Genomic DNA, 18,651 nt, shown 5'->3' on the forward strand with positions numbered 1-18,651 from the left:
TTTGGTTGCTCTGTGTGGCTCTTGTTCCTTGAAGGCTTTCCACCTTTCCTTAGAGGATCCCAAAATAAATGGCCACACCTCAATCTCCCTCCCCAGAGCCAAAAGATCGCAGTCCCCTCTCTTCAGTAAACCCTCAGGGATAAACAGTCTTCACTTTTGTGTGTGCCAAACTCTTTAGATTCCTGCAGTGAATACCCATACCTATCCTCCTAGGGGAAGGCAGAGGGTCCTGGGCTTCTGCATGTTTTAGGGCCCTGGCATGGAGAGCAGTTGCCTGAAACTGTGCCCTCTCCAACCCTCCTGGGGGAGGGTTGCTGCTTTCCTGGCTTTTGCAGGACACACTGAGAGGTGTCCAAAGGTTGTATATGCACCTGCTTCACCCCTCTCAGGGGAAGGTGGAGGGTCCCCACATTCCTATCCTTTGCAGGGTTCCCACACGGAGAATGGTCACCTGATTGGGCCACAGCTCATGGTTTATGGTGAACCAAGCTGAGAGCCCCCTCCTGAGCTCACTGACCATAACAAGTTTCCCTGCTCCAATGTTTGGGAACTCTACCAGCTCAGGCACCCCCATTATTTCTTTGAGTCTGGGGATCCTAAAATCACACTGTCCCAGCTATAATTCTGCCCCGTTTCACCACTTGAGCACCTTTCAAGCAGGGATATCTTTCACTGGAGCAGATTTCTAAGTGTTCCAATTTTGCCCTCCAGGGCTCTATCATTTTCCAGCAGCGGCGCTTACTGAGACTCCCTTCCACCATGGTTCATCTTCTGATAAATCCCCTCAGAACCATTTCTCCACACCTTCTACTAGGCAAAAAGTGGTCGCTTTTCTTCTTGTAGCACTGCAGGTATTCTTTTCTTACATCTCAGGTTGAATTCATAGCTGTTTAGAATGATTTATAGTTATCTAACTAAATTCAAGGGACCAGATGAAATGAGGTCCCCTATACTTCTGCCATCTTGCTTCCTCCATAGCCTTTTACCTGATAAGTCATTTGCAAATATTTTCTCCTATTCCATAAGCTGCCTTTTAGTTTTGTTGACTATTTCCTTTGCTACTCAAAGCAACCTATACATTCAAAGCAACACCTATCAAAATATCATCATTACCTTTCACGGAGCTGGAACAAACAATTCTAAAATTGATATAGCACCAAAAAAGACCCTCAAATAGCCAAAGGAATGTTGAAAAATATCCTGGGGCTAATAATACATTATATGTTAATAAAAAATACAAAAATTTCTTAAATTTAAATTTTAAATTTTTTTTAAAAAGAGTCCCCAGTCCCATCTTGTTTCATTTTTTCCCTCCCTACCACAAATGACCCCCTTCCCTGCCTATCCAACTCCTCATATCAAATATGATAATTGTCTTTCTCTGATTGACTTACTTCGCTTAACAAAATACCCTCTATTCCCCTCCATGTCATTGCAAATGGCAAGATTTCTTTTTTTTATTTAATTTTATTTTTCTGATGGCTACACAGTATTCCACCATATATCACATCTTCTTTATCCATTCATGTGTTGATGGACATCTAGGCTCTTTCCATAGTTTGGCTATTATAGACATTGCCGCTATGAACTATGAGCTGCATGTATCCCTTCTTTTCACTACAAATGTATCTTTGGGGTAAATATAGTAGTACAATTGCTGAGTTGTAGGGAAGCTCTATTCTTAACATCTTGAGGAACCTCCATATTGTTTTACAGAATGGCTGCACCAGGTTGCATTCCCACCAACAGTGTAGGAGGGTACCCCTTTCTCCACATCCTTGTCAACATCTGTTGTTTCCTGCCTTGTTAAGTTTTGCAATTCTAACTAGTGTAAGGTGGTATCTCAGTGTGCTTTTGATTTATATTTCCCTGATGGCTAGTAATGTACAACAATGTTTCATGGGTCTGTTAGCCATTTCTAGTCTTCTCTGGAGAATTTTCTGCTCATATCTTTTGCCCATTTCTTGACTGGATTCTTTATTTTTGGGTGTTCATTTGAGAAGTACATTACAGATCTTCGATATCAGATCCTTGTCTGTAATGTCATTTATAAATATCTTCTCCCATTCCATGAGTTGCTTCTTACTTTTGTTGATTGTTTCCTTTGCTGTACAGAAGCTTTTTGTCCTTAGAAGCCATGAAAACAGAATAAGGGAAATAAATGATGCCATGAAATGTTCCAACGTCAGAATTATTGGAATCCCTGAAGGGGAGGAGAAAGTAGTGTAGAAGATATAGTGGAACAAGTTCTACATGAAAATTTTCTCAATCTCATGAATGGAACCAGCATTCATGTACTAGGGGCAGAAAGCTCTCCTCCCAAGATTATAGATTCTAAAAAATATCTAGGCACCTGATAGTAAAATTAAAAAAATCAAAATTGTAGATACAATCTCTTGAAAGCCATTAGGACAAAGAAGCTCCTTACCTACAGAGGAGAGCCCATCAGAATAACGTCATACCTGTCTACAGAGACCTGGCAAGATATATTCAGGGTACTAAATGAGAAGAACATGCCGCCAAGAATACTCTATCCAGAAAGACTGACATTCAAATGGATGGAGAGATAAAGAATTTCCAAGACTGGCAAGGCTTAAAAGACTATGCAACCACCAAGCCAAAATTAGAAGAAATTTTAAGGAGGGTTCTATAAAACAGAAAGAATCCTAAGAATATCATTGAACAGAAATATAGAGACAATCTACAGACAGAAAGACTTGAAAGGTAACACGGTGTCGAAAAATCATATCTATTGGGGCAGGGGTGGTCAAGATGGCGGGGAAGTAGGAGGAGGTGCCGTTTCAACCTGTACCCTAAAGTGAGATGATTACCTACCAAAGAACTCTGATCACCCATGAAATCAGCTTGAGATCAGAATTATACACATCTGGATCTCTACAGGAGCAAAAGACGCCAGTGGCAGGTAAGGCAGAGTGGGAACGTCAGACTGATATTGGAAGATAAACAAAAGGGGGAGGGACCCACCAGAGATCACTGATTAGAAAGTAATACCCCAATACGAGAGTGCCCCGTGTCTGGGGACCAGCATTAGCTTGGAGTCTGGTTGAAAGCACTCAAAAAAAAAACAAAAAAGAGCAAAAGATCACGGGGGGATATTGTGGGAATCGGGGTGGTTAGGGACAGGGGCTTAAGTCCCCGGGCCCAGGACAGCCTCCCCTGGTGCTGAGCCAGAGAGAATGCGACGGAGAAAGCATGTCTTGGTCCCTGAGCTGCCAGTGTGCCTGAGCCGCCAGCGCACCTGAGAACATGTGGGGTCTGGCTCCTGAAAGGGGCTGGGAGCCTGGCCAGATGGCATTCCCGAAACGCGCGCATCCCACACCCTCCCCTGGGAGAGGTGCGCACAGGTACTAGCCTGGAGCTCTGACATCCTGAAAAACCAGGCATTCCCAGCCTGGGACAGCGGGAAAATCTCAGTGTGTGATCACTACTTGGAACCTCTAGGGCGGTCTGGAGCTGCGCAGACAGCCACTGCTGCCATGGTATTGGGTACAAGGAGGAGATCCTGTATCCCCAGGGACCATGACTCTGAACCTACTCTGCCAGCAGCTCTGCAGAGCATTCTGAGGCTTCTCTCTGAGAGGGAGGTCTGGGTGCAGTTTGCTCTCCTCTAAACCTCCAAAAACCATCAAAAGCTGTCAAGACGAGAGAAAACAGATGAAAGAACATAAAAACCTCCAGAGAATAAAAGGGTGAAAAAAAAAAAAAAACGGTTTCCTCAGAGCCGATCCCCTTGGGGGGGGAGGGACCTAACTCAGGGAACATCATTGTCTGAAAACCCACAAGGCAGGCACCGCCCCCAGAAAACCAACCAGGAGGGAAGAAAAAAAAAAAGAAGATGACAAGAAAACAACCACCAATACTTCATAAATACCAATTTATTTTTAGCTCTTTACCAATATTCTGGTTCTTTTTTTATATACATATAATTTTTTAACCTATTTACCATCACAGTGAGATGTCCAGTACATCAAATGCCTTAATAACGTTCTAACCTGAACTTTTTGTTACCTACACACGTGTTTTACTTGTGCTTTTCTATTTTTTTAAATTTTTTTTAAATCTTAATTTAGTTTAGTGTAGTTTATTATTTTTTAATTTTTATTTTCTACTATACATATAGAGTTAAACTTCAAGGTAATCCCCTTTCCCCAATCAATGCTACCCCTATAGGTAAACCAATTTTTTAATCCCACTTTATCTTTGGAAAGTTGAGTCCCTTAACAAAAACATCAAGATACATCCAGGAAGAATCAAAATAACCTTCCTCACCCACACTGAGGTTCTTCCTTTTTTTTTTGCATATATATATATATATATTCTCTTGTCATATACTTTTATCAGTTTTTTTGTTTGTCCTTTTTTGTTTGTATACTTCATAAATCTTAACTTGGGGCCCATTTGGGCTGAGCTTTCTCTTTTATCTTCCCTTTTTATCCTGTCTCTCTCGCTCGCTCGCTCCCTCTCTCTCTCTTTCTTTTCCTTTTCTTTCTTTTTCTCTCTTTCTTCTCTATTTCTTTTTCTTTTCATTTTTCTCTCATTTGGGTGGGGAATTCTGATTGCACAGAAGCGTTCCAGGGTGCACCTTGACTGCACCACAATCGATAAGTCCAGCTACATCTGTTCAGTCATCTCTTACCAAAATGACTAGGAGGAGAAATGCCCAACAGAAGAAAAATACAGAAGATGGACCTTCTGCAACAGAGCTAATGGCTATCGACATAGACAATATGTTGGAAAAGGAATTCAGGCTAACAATTATCCAGGCAATATCTAGGTTGGACAAAGCCATGGATGACCAAACAGAATTGATTAGGGCAGAACTGAAAGCCACCAGGGATAATGTTCAAAATGTTAGGGCAGAACCGAAAGCCACCAGGTATGATGTTCAAATTCCTCTCAATGAATTCCAATCTAATCTAAATTCTCTAAAAGCTAGGCTAACTGAGACAGAAGATAGAATTAGTGATCTGGAGGACAAACAGATAGAGAGAAAGGATCAGGAAGAAGCCTGGAACAAACAGCTCAGAAGCCACAAAAACAGAATCAGGGAAATAAATGATGCCATGAAACATTCCAACATCAGAATTATTGGAATCCCTGAAGGGGAGGAAAAAGAAAGAAGTCTAGAAAATATAGTGGAGCAAGTTGTCTATGAAAAATTTCCCAATCTCACGAATGGAAAAAACGTTCATATATCAGAGGCAGAGTAGTGTCCCCCCGAGTTCTTAGATTCTCAAAAGTCCTCACAACACCTAATAGTTAGAATGAAGAATAACGCTTCTAGACAGACCCTCCTAAAAGCAGCTATGACAAAGAGGCTCCTTACATACAGAGGAAAGCCCATTAGAATAACATCAGACCTGTCCATAGAGACCTGGCAAGCCAGGAAGGGCTGGCAAAATATATTCAGAGTACTAAATGAGAATAACATGCAGCCAAGAATACTTTATCCTGCAAGACTGACATTCAAAATGGATGGAGAGATAAAGAGTTTCCAAGACCGGCAAGGCTTAAAAGACTATGCAACCACCAAGTCGACACTGCAGGAAATATTAAGGGGGGGGGGTCTTATAAATAAGAAAAAATCCTAAGAATATCATAGAACAGAAATATAGAGACAATCTACAGACAGAAAGACTTCAAAGGTAACACGATGTCAATCACAACCTATCTATCAATAATCACTCTCAATGTGAACGGCATAAATGTGCCCATAAAATGACACAGGGTTGCAGATTGGATAAAAATACAGGACCCATCCATATGTTGTCTACAAGAGACCCATTTTGAACCTAAGGATACACCCAGACTGAAAGTGAAGGGATGGAGAAGCATCTTTCATGCCAATGGGCCTCAGAAGAAGGGTGGGGGAGCGATTCTCATATCAGATAAATTAGATTTTAAACTAAAGACTGTAGTCAAAGATACAGAAGGACACTACATAATTCTTAAAGGGACTATCCGCCAAGATGATCTAACAATTGTAAATATCTATGCCCCCAATATGGGAGCAGACAATTACATAAGAAAACTATTAATCAAGGTAAAGAGTCATATTGATAAGAATACAATAATAGTAGGAGATCTTAATATGCCTCTCTCAGTAATAGACAGATCATCGAAGCAGAAAATTAATAAAGAAATAAGAGCATTGAATGAAACATTGGACCAGATGGACCTCATAGACATATGCAAAAAATTCCACACTAAAACAACAGAATACTCATTCTTCTCAAATGCACATGGAACCTTCTCCAGAATAGACCACATACTGGGTCACAAAGCAGGACTCAACCGATACCAAAAGACTGACATTATTCCCTGCATATTTTCAGATCACAATGCTTTGAAACTGGAGCTCAATCACAAGGAAAATTTCGGAAAGAACTCAAACACCTGGAAGCTAAAGACCACCTTGCTTAAGAAGGCTTGGATCAACCAGGAGATCAAAGAAGAACTTAAACAATTCATGGAAACCAATGAGAATGAAGACAATTCGGTCCAAAACCTATGGATACAACAAAGGCGGTTCTAAGGGGGAAATGCATAGCCATCCAAGCCTCCCTCAAAAAAAATTGAAAAATCCAGAATACACCAGCTGTCTCTACACCTTAAAGAACTGGAGAATCAACAACAAATCAAACCAACTCCACATGCAAGGATAGAAATAATCAAGATTAGAGCAGAGATCAATGAGGTAGAAACCAGAGATACAGTAGAACGTATCAATGAAACTAGAAACTGGTTTTTTGAAAGAATCAATAAGATCGATAAACCATTCCCACACTAATCCAAAAGAAAAGAGAGAAAGCCCACTTAATAAAATTATGAATGAAAAGGGAGAGATCACAACAAACCCCAAGGAAATAGAAACAATCATCAGAAATTATTACCAACAGTTATATGCCAATAAGCTAAGCAACCTAGATGAAATGGATGCATTCCTGGAATACTACAAACTCCCAAAATTGAACCAGGAAGAAATCAACAACCTGAATAGACTGATATCTAGTAATGAGATTGAAGCAGTGATCAAAAACCTCCCCAAAACCAAGAGCCCAGGACCTGACAGATTCCCTGGGGAATTCAACCAAACTTTCAAAGAAGAAATAACACCAATTCTCCTGAAGCTGTTCCAAAAAATTGAAGCAGAAGGAAAACTTTGACTCCTTTTATGAAGCCAGCATTACCCTGATCCCCAAACCAGGCAAAGACCCTACCAAAAAGGAGAATTTGCGACCAATATCACTGATGAATATGGATGCTAAGATTCTCAACATGATCCTAGCAAACAGGATCCAGCAGCACATTGCAAAGATTATCCACCATGACCAGGTGGGATTCATCCCTGGGTTGCAAGGATGGTTCAACATTTGCAAATCAGTCAGTGTAATAGTACAAATCAATAAGAGAAGAGACAAGAAAAACATGGTCCTCTCAATTGATGCAGAGAAAGCATTTGACAAAATCCAGCATCCGTTCCTGATGAAAACTCTTCAAAGTATAGGGATAGAGGGAACATTCCTGAACTTCATAAAATCTATCTATGAAAGATCCACAGCAAATATCATCCTCAATGGGAAAAAGCTTGCAGCCTTCCCGTTGAGATCAGGAACACGACAAGGATGTCTTATTTCACCACTCTTGTTCAACATAGTATTAGAAGTCTTAGCAACGGCAATCAGACAACAAAGAGGAATAAAAGGTATCCAAATTGGCAAGGAAGAAGTGAAACTCTCTCTCTTCGCAGAGGGCATGATTCTTTTTATGGAAAACCCCAAAGACTCAACCCCCAAACTACTAGAACTCATACAGCAATTCAATAATGTGGCAGGATACAAAGTCAATGTACAGAAATCAGTGGCTTTCTTATGCACTAACAATGAAAATACAGAAAGGGAAATTAGAGAATCGATTCCATTTACTATAGCACCAAGAACCATAAGTAACCTGGGAATAAACCTAACCAAAGAGGGAAAGGACCTGTTCTCAAGGAAATACAGAACACTCATGAAAGAAATTGAAGAAGACCCAAAAAGATGGAAGACCATTCCATGCTCTTGGATCAGAAGAATAGCATTGTTAAAATGTCTATACTGCCTAGAGCAATTTATACTTTTCATGCCATTCCGATCAAAATTCCACCGGTATTTTTCAAAGAGCTGGAGCAAATAATCCTAAAATTTGTATGGAATCAGAAGAGACCCCGAATTGCTAAGGAAATGTTGAAAAACAAAAACAAAACTGGTGGCATCATGTTACCTGATTTCAAGATTTAGTACAAAGCAGTGATCACCAAGACAGCGTGGTACTGGCATAAAAACAGACACATAGACCCATGGAACAGAGTGGAGAGCCCAAATATGGACCCTCAACTCTATGGTCAAATAATCTTCGACAAAACAGGAAAAAATATTCAATGGAAAAAAGACAGTCTCTTCAATAAATGGTGCTGGGAAAACTGGACAGCTATATGTAGAAGAATGAAACTCAACCATTCTCTTACATCATACACAAAGATAAACTCGAAATGGATAAAAGACCTCAATGTGAGACAGGAATCTATCAGAATCCTAGAGGAGAACATAGGCAGTAAATTCTTCGGTATCAGCCACAGCAACTTCTTTCAAGATATGTCTCTAAAGGCCAAGGAAACAAAAGCGAAAATGAACTTTTGGGACTTCCTCAAGATCAAAAGGTTCTGCACAGCAAAGTAAACAGTCAAGAAAACAAAAAGGCAACCCACGGAATGGGAGAAGATATTTGCAAATGACAGTACAGAAAAGGTTGTTATCCAGGGTCTATAAAGAACTCCTCAAACTCAACACACACAAAACAGATAATCATATCCGAAAATGGGGAGAAGATATGAACAGACACTTATCCAATGAGGACATAAAAATGGCTATCAGGCACATGAAAAAATGCTCATCATCACTAGCCATCACGTAGATTCAAATTAATACCTCATTGAGATATCACCTTACACCAGTTAGAATGGCCAAAATTAGCAAGGCAGCAGACAATGTGTGTTGGAGAGGATGTGGAGAAAGGGGAACCCTCTTCCACTGTTTGTGGGAATGCAAGTTGGTGCAGCCACTGTGGAGAACAGTGTGGACATTTCTCATGAAATTAAAAATAGATTTTCCCTATGACTATGCAATTGCACTGCTGGGTATTTACCCCAAAGTTACAAATGTAGTAAAAAGAAGAGCCATCTGTACCCCAATGTTTATAGCAGCAATGGCCATGTTTGGCAAACTGTTGAAAGAACCAAGATGTCCTCCAACAGACGAATGGATAAGGAATATGTGGTCCATAGACAGGATGGAGTATTGTGCCTCCATCAGAAAGGATGAATACCCAACTTTTGTAGCAACATGGACGGGACTTGAAGAGATTATGCTGAGTGAAATAAGTCAAGCACAGAGAGTCAAGTATCATATGGTTTCACTTATATGTGGAGTATAACAAAGAACATGGAGGATATGGTGAGGTGGAGAGGAGAAGGGAGTTGTGGGAAATTTGAAGGGGATATGAACCATGAGAGACTATGGACTCTGAAATAAAACCTGAGGGTTTTGAAGGGGCGGGGGTTTGAGGTTGGGGAACTAGGTGGAGGGTAATAGAGAGGGCACATATTGCATGGAACACTGGGTGTGCTGCAAAAAGAATGAATACTGTTACGCTGAAAATAAATAAAGAAATTTAAGAAAAAAAAAGGCAGGCCAAAAAAATAAAAAATAAAGCAATAAAAAACGATTACTGCAACACAAAAAATAAAAAAGAGAGAAGCTTTCCTAAAATAATTGTTTGGATAACCCTCTGGCAATAGTCTAAGAATTGTTAATCACCTCTCTGTGCACCAGTCCCCATGGGCTACACCATGTTAGCCTTCTAGCCTTTAGAGTCCTATGTAAACATTACTTGGAGCATGCATAGACCAGCAGAGGGCTCTCCTGGTTTAATTGGGCAGAGATCCACTTACAAATGTGTCCAACAAGAGTACATATGAAATGACTACAAATATCACAACAAAAATACATTTAACAAACCAAATTCACCAACATTTCTACCAGTCCCTGTCTCATTTTCCTCCAACATCCAATTTAAATAGAGACTTCATGGAATCTTAATTCATTTGTTGCATTTCAATGCAAATGTGATCATGGTGTTAGTCCGAGAAAGTGGGGGCTAATCAGTATTTCATGGACTCAGTAAATTGCCAAACAAGAATCCTGACTATGGGTGAAATGAAGGCTCATCATCATGGGAACATGGGTATCTTTGGACTACAAAAGAACACAACAGCTGTGAATTCTTCCCTCCTGAAACGTAAATATGTTCTAATTTTCTTTATCATTTTCTCTCCACGTCATTCTAAACATTCAAATTATATTTAAATATGTTTGCTTCATTCATCTTAAATTTCAAGGAAAAAATTAATTTTTAAATTCATGCTACACTATTAGAAAATGGAGCCCATACTTCGAAAAATGAAAAACCTGTGTCAGTGAAAACATTGCACACCTCTTTTTTAACATCTGTTTCTTCAGCTTGTGCTCTCTCGTTTTTTGTCACATTCACCTTCAGATTAAAATTACAATAATAGATAAAAGTTGGCCCAAGACTAAAACCAATATGAAAAATATTCACAATCACAGAATGAAAACTCCTATATTTGGTTTTATAACATTAAATTACATGAAGTATAACTCCAGGCTGGACACTTCTGAAAAGGATACCTGGGTTCTTATAGGACCCAAGGCAAAAACTGACCTGATAATGTTTTCCACCTGGTAAACTAACATAAATTTTAGACGCTACGTGTATCATGGATGTTTGCTGCCTTCTTTAGCAGTATATAGCACACCTAAAGTACTGTGTTCACTTCTCAACTCATAACAAAGAGGGTTTCTTTTAAGCTAAAAATTCCGTAATTTTTTATTCCTGGTACCACTACTACAATTTACACGGCAATTTACCTGATGCAATGAAAAGGAAAAAAGACAAAGCTACAATAGATAAAAGACTTCAGGAATGTATATCTAATTGACAGTACATTGCATTAATACATAGCTGCACTTTTTGCAAACTGTGACTATGACAGTCCTGAACAAGAAGGTTTTCCTGTTTAAGATGCATTAACTTTTCTGACTATGGATCATTGGTCTTTCTGTGGCAAAATTTACATTTCCTCTAATGTATTTGGGACAACTGTCTCAAAGTAACCTGCAGCTTTCATGACAACTCGTTGTTCTCTCTCCTACTATGAACTGTAGCCCTCTTCTTCTGAAAAATTTTTTAGAACCTTCTGCTACCACATCCATCACTTCCACCACCAAATCCAACCACCACCATAGGGACTGCCCGAGCTTCTTCTACCAAAACTGCCTCCCCTTCATGGGTCCATAATTTGATTGCTGTTGCCCACTATCACTTCCAAAATTATTATAGTTCTCACCACCACCAGAGTTACCACCTCCAAAACTTCCTCCTTCATTGTAACCATCATATCCTCCACCACCGCCTCTGTATCCACCACCCTGGTTTCCATATCCTGGTCCACCACCAGAGTTTCACCAAAGCTTCCACCACAACCAAAGTTACCACCACCTCTGAAATTTCCTCCATGACCCATGAAGTTGCCAGATCCACCTCCAAGGTTTCTTTGTGATCCAGCAGACTGCATTTCTTGTTTATATTTTTAATATTTATTTATTCATTTATTTATTTAACAGAGAGAGAGAGAGAGAGGAGAGAGAGAGATATCACAAGTTGGCAGAGGCAGGCAGGGAGAGAGAGGGAAGTAGGCGCTCTGCTGAGCAGAAAGTCCAATGTGGGTCTCGATCCCAGGAACCTGAGATCATGACCTGAGCTGAAGGCAGAGGCTTAACCAACTGCACCACCCAGGCGCCCCTGAATTTTTGTTTAGAAAGGGTCTTTTTCACTTCACAATTATGCCCATTAATAGTGTGGTATTTCTTTTTTTTAAAGATTTTATGTATTTGACAGACAGAGATCACAAGTAGGCAGAGAGGCAGGCAGAGAGAGAGAGAGGAGGAAGCAGGCTCCCTGCTGAGCAGAGAGCCCAATGTGGGGCTTGATCCCAGGACACTGGGATCATGACCTGAGCTGAAGGCAGAGGCTTTAATCCATTGAGCCACCCAGGTGCCCCGATAGTGTGGTATTTCTGAACAACAATTTTATCAACCATATCATGATCATCAAAACTTACAAAGGCTAATCCTCTTTTTTCCACTCTGCCTGTCTTCTATAACTATTATGGTTTCAATCTTGCCATATTTTTCAAAGTAGATTCTCAAACTGCATTCTTCTGTATCTTCTTTAATACCACCAACAAAAATTTTCTTCAGTTAGATGGGCACCAGGCTTTGCAGAATCTTCTCTAGAAACAGCTCTCTTTGGTTCTTCTATACATGCCCAACAACCTTGTGTGGTCAGGCACACATTGCTGCATCCACCTCTTCAACACAAGAATAAGTGACAAAACCAAACTCCCTGAACCGTTTTGTTTGGGGGTCTCTCATCACCACACAATCTGTAAGTGTACCTCATTTTTCAAAATGTTCTCTTAAACTATCATCTGTAGTTTCAAAGCTCAAACCACTAATAAATAGTTTCTCAACTGCTCTGATTCCTTTGGATCAAGGCCCTCCGTTTTGGAACTGGACTCATCTCTTCCAACTCGAGTTCCATATGGGACCAAAATCAAAGGCATTTAATAAGCCATGGTGAGTCAAAGGGATAGCAAACAGAAAAACACGGTAATTAAACATCATACAGTGTTAGGAGGAGCTGACAACCATCAAACACTTAGTCTAGAAACATAAATCAAAGCGTATATTTGATAATAGGCTCTAATATAAAAGGACATATGAAAAAAACTGAATTGGGGGAAATTGGAGGGGGAGATGAACCATGAGAGGCTGTGAACACTGAGAAACAAACTGAGGGTTTTGGAGTGGAGGGGAATGGGGGACTTAGATGAACCTGGTTGTGGGTATCATGGACGGCACCTATTGCATGGAGCACTGGGGAGGGGGGCATAAACAATGAATCTTGGAACACTGAAAAAATAAAAAATTTTTTAAAAGGACATATAAGCAAAAGACATATAAACAATTTTTAATAAGCTTAACCAAACAGTATTGCCTAGAGAAGCACATATGTGTAATCAAGCTATTAAATAGTAGGAGGCGATTATCATAAACATCAGGATAGTGGATACTTTAGGGACAGGGATGGGTAATGATTGCTTGAGGCACAAAGAGAAGCTCTTCGATACTTACCAAGGTTCTATTTCTTGAGCTGAATGTTAGTTATAATAATATTCACCTTAACTCCTTGAGGATTTTGTATTTTTCTGTATCTATCTTTCATTGTGTAACAAAACTTTTTTCTGGAAGAAATTATGCTGAGCGAAATAAGTCAAGCAGAGAGAGTCAAGTATCGTATGGTCTCACTTATTTGTGGAGCATAACAAATAACATGGAGGACATGGGGAGATGGAGAGGAGAGGGAGTTGAGGGAAATTGGAAGGGGAGATGAACCATGAGAGACTATGGACTCTGAAAAACAACCAGAGGGTTATGAAGGGGCGGCGGGGGGGTGGGGTGGGGTGGGAGGTTGAGGAACCAGGTGGTGGGTAATAGGGAGGGCACGTACTGCATGGAGCACTGGGTGTGATGCCAAAACAATGAACACTGTTATGCTGTAAATAAACAAATAAAAATAAAAAAAGAAATAATGATGAATTGACTTATTCCATGTTATTTCCAGAATAAAGAAAAAGATCCAGTGCTCTGTTAAAGAGGAATCTCTGACTTAACGTAAAGAGTAAGTAAAAAGCAAAGATTAAAGGACAGCTGTGAAGTTCTGAAAATAGAAGACAGGTGAACATTCTGTGGAAGACCTCCTTTGTCAGACAGAAGGCTGGATCATGTTTTCTGAGTCTATTTCAACTCCAAAATTCTCTGGCCTTTTAATTCCCCAAACTCTCTCAATCTTACTTGGTCAAAGAATGCCCAGTGCATTTTGTAATCAAGGCATGTTGAGAGCTAAGTCCCCTGTCATCTCTTGCCACTGAGTTTATCAGTTCAGTAATACATCGAGCTTGTGGGCACTTTTGTGTACATGAGTGCTCACATTTGAAAAGTGATGTAAGTGCAAAATTTTAACCATTCCAAGTTCAGATCTAGATCATCATAGTGAAATCACCAGCATGAAAAATGAAGAGAATAAGTAGTGAATAGAATAATAATAATTTGTGGGTAGGTGAATACAATTTTTTATATTTTATTTATATTCAATTAGCCAAGGTATAGTACATCATTAGTTTTTTATACATTCTTCAATGATCCATTACTTGCATATAATACCCAGTGCTCATCACATCACATCCCCTTTTAATGGACATCTCCCAGTTACACCATGCCCCAACACCCTCCTCTCTTTCCTCAACCCTCAGTTTGTTTCCCTGGTTCAAGAGTTTCATATGCCTTGTTTCCCTCTCTGATTTCTTCCCCCTAGGTGTTCCATCCCTTCCCCTATTGTCCTCTGCACTAATCCTTATGTTCCACATATGAAGGTGAATTTTGAGAATTAAATATAAAAAAAAAACAGAGTTTCTAGGGTTTTTACAATTACTAACCCTCACCACCACCTTTTGAGGAATATTGTTATCTTCACTGAACATGTAAAGAAGCTGGTGTAAAAAAAATTACATAACTGCCCAAGGACACATTATCGCCAAGTAGTGAAGCTGGGATTTGATACCAAGCTCTGATTCCAGAATCTGTGCACATAAGCACTATACTCATCATAGCTGGCATTCCCCACATAAAAACTTCACAGTCATTAATTAAATAAAGTTCCCATTTTGAGAAAAAATATATCCCTAACCCATACTACTTGGGTAGTACGGTGATAACACACTACTTGGTAATAACAGCTCCTTCTTCATGATTGCAACATTTTCATGTTTTAATTCAATTGTTTGTAACAATGATATACAGTAAGTAATTTACCTTATTTCACTGTAACTGCAACAAATAAATTTATTTTTCCTTGGCCCCAAACACACATGAATATAAAGCACCCTAAATCTGTACTTGATGGTCAGAAATTATAGGCATAAAGAATGATAAACCAAAATAACAGAAAATATTTATCAACTAATTCAGTCATTAAAACTTCCATATATTTAATGATATGATAATTCAAAAATAGGGAAATACATATCTGTCTCCTTTCTGTATTCATTTAGAACTGAAATGGAGTTTTACCTATAGAGTTCCAAAGCAACCAGAGGATTGACTCAGCTGGTATATTATATGTGGAAAAACAACTCACTGCCCATTATACAAGCTGTTTTTTGATCAAGTTACCTACCTTGCTACTTTTGCTGAATAGCCAGGTGAGCAGGAGCTGACACAGCTGATTGACGCATGTATGTGATAACCGGAAGATTCTGGAATTACTTCAGATTTTAACTCTGAAACAAATCAGTAAGGCTATTTAAATGCTTTATTGGCAGTTGGGAATGGTATTCCAAAAAACACAGGGCCTCTGTACATGGCAATGGAAGTTAATAAGAAAGATAAGTTTTCCTAGCACCAAAATGCAGGCACAAAATGGAGGAATAGTAGGGAACATTAAAATTGATCTAGGAATAGCAGTGTCTACAATGTTCAATAGGAAGGACAAGAGGAGGAGGTTGGTGGTGGTGGTGATAATGGATGGAATTAATGTATTTTGAAATGAATATAGAAACTGCTACCAAATGGTGGATCTTACTCCAAGAAAATGGATCATTTAACTTTTTATCCCATATGTCACTCCTTTGAAAAGGGAAATATTTGTCATGATCAAGTGAGGCTTATGTCACACGTTCAAGAAGGAAAAATATAGGGGCACCTGAGTGGCTCAGTGGGTTAAGCCTCTGCCTTCAGCTCACGTCAATATCTCGGGATCCTGGGATCGAACCCCACATCGGACTCTCTGCTTAGCAGGGAGCCTGCTTCCCCCTCTCTCTGCCTGCTTCTCTGCCTACGTGTTAACTCTATCTCTGTCAAATAAATAAATAAAATATATTTTTAAAAAAAGAAGGAAATTAAAGAAGAATTGAAAAAATTCATGGAAACAAATGATAATGAAAACACAACAGTTCAAAATCTGTGGGACACAGCAAAGGCAGCCCTGAGAGGAAAATATACAGTGGTACAAGCCTTTCTCAAGAAACAAGAAAGGTCTCAAATACACAACCTAACCCTACACGTAAAGGAGCTGGAGAAAGAACAAGAAAGAAACCCTAAACCCAGCAGGAGAAGAGAAATCATAAAGATCAGAGCAGAAATCAATGAAATAGAAACCAAAAAAACAATAGAACAAATCAATGAAACTAGGAGCTGGTTCTTTGAAAGAATCAATAAGATTGATAAACCCCTGGCCAGACTCATCAAAAAGAAAAGAGAAAGGACCCAAATCAATAAAATCATGAATGAAAGAGGAGAGATCACAACTAACACCAAAGAAATACAGACAATAATAAGAACATACTATGAGAAACTCTACGCCAACAAATTGGACAATCTGGAAGAAATGGATGCATTCCTAGAGACATATAAACTACCACAACTGAACCAGGAAGAAATAGAAAACCTGAACAGGCCCATAACCAGTAAGGAGATTGAAACAGTCATCAAAAACCTCCAAACAAACAAAAGCCCAGGGCCAGAGGGCTTCCCAGGGAAATTCTACCAAACATTTCAAGAAGAACTCATTCCTATTCTCCTGAAACTGTTCCAAAAAATAGAAATGGAAGGAAAACTTCCAAACTCATTTGATGAGGCCAGCATCACCTTGATCCCAAAACCAGACAAGGATCCCACCAAAAAAGAGAACTACAGACCAATATCCTTGATGAACACAGACGCAAAAATTCTTGCCAAAATACAAGCCAATAGGATTCAACAGTACATTAAAAGGATTATTCACCACGATCAAGTGGGATTTATTCCAGGGCTGCAGGGTTGGTTCAACATCCGCAAATCAATCAATGTGATAGAACACATTAATAAAAGAAAGAACAAGAACCATATGATACTCTTCATAGATGCTGAAAAAGCATTTGACAAAGTACAGCATCCCTTCCTGATCAAAACTCTTCAAAGGGTAGGGATAGAGGGCACATACCTCAATATTCTCAAAGCCATCTATGAAAAACCCACCGCAAATATCATTCTCAATGGAGAAAAACTGAAAGCTTTTCCGTTAAGGTCAGGAACACGGCAGGGATGTCCATTATCACCACTGCTATTCAACATAGTACTAGAAGACCTAGCCTCAGCAATCAGACAACAGAAAGAAATTAAAGGCATCCAAATTGGTAAAGAAGTCAAACTATCACTCTTCACAGATGATATGATACTATATGTGGAAAACCCAAAAGACTCCACTCCAAAACTGCTAGAACTTGTCCAGGAATTCAGTAAAGCGTCAGGATATAAAATCAATGCACAGAAATCAGTTGCATTTCTGTACACCAACAACAAGACTGAAGAAAGAGAAATTAAGGAGTCAATCCCATTTACAATTGTACCCAAAACTATAAGATACCTAGGAATAAACCTAACCAAAGAGACTAAGAATCTATACGCAGAAAACTATAAAGTACTCATGAAAGAAATTGAGGAAGACACCAAAAAAATGGAAAAATGTTCCATGCTCCTGGATTGGAAGAATAAATATTCTGAAAATGTCTATGCTACCTAAAGCAATCTACACATTTAATGAAATCCCTATCAAAATACCATCCATTTTTTTCAAAGAAATGGAACAAATAATCCTAAAATTTATATGGAACCAGAAAAGACCTCGAATAGCCAAAGGAATATTGAAGAACAAAGCCAAAGTTGGTGGCATCACAATTCCGGACTTCAAGCTCTATTACAAAGCTGTCATCATCAAGACAGCATGGTATTGGCACAAAAACAGACACATAGATCAATGGAACAGAATAGAGAGCCCAGAAATAGACCCTCAACTCTATGGTCAACTCATCTTCGACAAAGCAGGAAAGAATGTCCAATGGAAAAAAGACAGCCTCTTCAATAAATGGTGCTGGGAAAATTGGACAGCCACATGCAGAAAAATGAAATTGGACCATTTCCTTACACCACACACGAAAATAGACTCCAAATGGATGAAGGACCTCAATGTGAGAAAGGAATCCATCAAAGTACTTGAGGAGAACCCAGGCAGCAACCTCTTCCACCTCAGCCACAGCAACATGTTCCTAGGAACATCGGCAAAGGCAAGGGAAGCAAGGGCAAAAATGATCTATTGGGATTTCATCAAGATCAAAATCTTTTGCACAGCAAAGGAAACAGTTAACAAACCAAAAGACAACTGACAGAATGGGAGAAGATATTTGCAAACGACATTTCAGATAAAGGGCTAGTTTCCAAAGTCTATAAGGAACTTAGCAAACTCAACACCCAAAGAACAAACAATCCAATCAAGAAATGGGCAGAGGACATGAACAGACATTTCTGCAAAGAAGACATCCAGATGGCCAACAGACACATGAAAAAGTGCTCCACGTCA

At 39.4% G+C, this 18,651-nt stretch overlaps 1 pseudogene; it reads right to left on the reverse strand.

Moving 5' to 3' along the window:
• Positions 1–11,325: 11,325 nt before the first annotated feature.
• LOC123942277 lies at positions 11,326–12,763 on the reverse strand (annotated as a pseudogene).
• Between the last annotated feature and the right edge of the window lie 5,888 nt (positions 12,764–18,651).

Source organism: Meles meles, chromosome 5 (assembly GCF_922984935.1).
Source record: "Meles meles chromosome 5, mMelMel3.1 paternal haplotype, whole genome shotgun sequence".
In the NCBI taxonomy this organism is placed as follows: domain Eukaryota; kingdom Metazoa; phylum Chordata; class Mammalia; order Carnivora; family Mustelidae; genus Meles; species Meles meles.